The sequence below is a fragment of the Sturnira hondurensis genome, unplaced genomic scaffold (genome assembly GCF_014824575.4).
Source record: "Sturnira hondurensis isolate 20B ecotype Veracruz unplaced genomic scaffold, ASM1482457v3 Scaffold0007487, whole genome shotgun sequence".
NCBI lineage: Eukaryota > Metazoa > Chordata > Mammalia > Chiroptera > Phyllostomidae > Sturnira > Sturnira hondurensis.
Genome location: NW_028080118.1, coordinates 2148725 through 2150927, shown reverse-complemented (window position 1 = coordinate 2150927; position 2203 = coordinate 2148725). Strand labels below are relative to the sequence as shown.

Genomic DNA, 2203 nt, shown 5'->3' with positions numbered 1-2203 from the left:
ACTTACAATGCTGAAGTTACAATACCCAAGATAGGAAGGTACTTGAAAGAGCAAATAGACCAAAGCATCACAGTACAAAGACTTGGAACAAATTCATAATGTATGCAACCCTGATATGTAATAGATGTAGTATTATAAATACTGGGAGAAATGATGGAGTATTTTAATAAACGATACTAGTGCAATTGACTGTCAACAAGAAAAAAATAGTTTCCTACCTCAAATCATATACAACTCCTATCAGATTAAAGAAATACATGTAAAAATCCAACTATATAATTTAATGAAGTAAAAAAGAGACTAGCATTATGAGCTCAGGTTAGAGAAGTATTTCTTTTAAAAGGCATACCAAAATTCAAACCATGCTACAACATGGATGGACCTGGAGAATATTAAGCAAATTGAAAGAAGCCAGTCACAAAAGATGACATATATGATTCCATTCATATAAATTGCCCAGAATGGGGAAATCTATAGGAACAAATACAATGATTGCTTATGGAGAGAGTTTGGGTGATTGACTAAATTGTATGGTGTTTATTTTTAAGCTGACAAAATGCTCTATAATTGACTGCTACAATAGTTGTACATATTGTGAATATACTGAAACCATTCACTTTTACACATTAAATGAGTGAATGGTATCTGGTGTGAATTGTATCTTAAAGCTGTAAAGAGAAGATCAAATGTAAGTGAATAGGCTGAGATACAGTGCTTGACAGTATTGAAAAAATTTTTTAAACTTCTTCTTATTATTATTATTATCATCATCATCATTATTTATGTCTTTTTAATATATTTTATTGATTATACCATTACAGTTGTTCTATTCCCCCCCTTCATTCCCCTCCACCCGCACACTCCCTCCCCCACCATTCTCCCCCACCCTTAGTTTATAACCACGTGTCTCAAGTTCTTTAGATTCTGTATTTCCCCCACTATTCTCGCCCTCCCCCCTATCTATTTTCTACCTACCATCTATGCTATTTTCTGTGCCTTCTCCCCCCTTCTCCCCCTCCCACCCCACTGTTTCTAACCCTCCATGTGTTCTTCATTTCTATGGTTCCACTCCTGATCTAGCTGTCCTCTTGGTTTGCTTTTGTTTTAGGGTGGTTGTTAATAACTGTGTGTTTGCTGTCCTTTCACTGTTTATATTTTTCATCTTTTTCTTATATAAGTCCCTTTAGCATTTCATATAATAAGGGCTTGGTGATGATGAACTCCTTGAACTTGACCTTATCTGAGAAGCACTTTATCTGTCCTTCCATTCTAAACGAAAGCTTTGCTGGATAAAGCAATCTTGGCTGTAGGTCTTTGGATTTCATGACTTGGAATACTTCTTTCCAGCCCCTTCTTGCCTGTAAGGTCTCTTTTGAGAAATCTGCTGACAGTCTGATGGGTACCCCTTTGTAGGTGACTGTCCCCTTATCCCTTGATGCTTCTAGGATTCTCTCCTTCATTTTGGTCTTGGCTAATGTAATTATGATGTGCCTTGGTGTGTTCCTTCTTGCATTGCTTCTCGGCCTTTTGGCTAAGATCAAGTGTAGTATCTGTTCTTATCACTTTATTTATATGTCTTTAGAGGGGAAGGGAAGCAGAGAGGGAGAAAAATAACAATGTGTGGTTGCCTCTCATGCATCACCTGCCGGGAACTGGCCTGCAACCCAGGCATGTGCCTATTGAAAAATTTAAAGTTGTGTAGACTAAAACAAAATACAAAAACTGAAAGGACAACAGACTCAGAGAAGATACTTTCAACACACATATCTAATAAGGGCACTCTTAAATTTCAAAGTAAACAATGCAAATAAAAGCAGGACAAATTATACATTTCATATGGAAAATAGGCATGTGAGATGATGTTTAATTTCGCTAGAAATCAAGAAAGTGTATATTAATACTATGCATAACACTGAAAAAATGAAACTGTGTTACAGTACCAAATGTTGGCAGTATGTAGAAACAGGAATTCTCAAGTTATGCTGGTAACAGAATACATTTCTATAATCACTGTGGAGAGATATCTGATAAGACCTAATAATGACAAAGATGAATGCACCTGAAAATTCAATAATTGCACTCCTGTACAATTTTAGTAGCATTGTAATGAGATGTGTAATAATGCAGCATTATTATTAACAGCGTAAAATGATAAACAACACAAATTTTTATTAATAGAAGGATGAATGCATTATAGTTCACT

General features: G+C 35.5%; 1 pseudogene; it reads left to right on the top strand.

Moving 5' to 3' along the window:
* The first annotated feature begins 1511 nt into the window (after positions 1-1511).
* Positions 1512-1682, top strand: LOC118991419 (uncharacterized; annotated as a pseudogene).
* Positions 1683-2203: the final 521 nt, after the last annotated feature.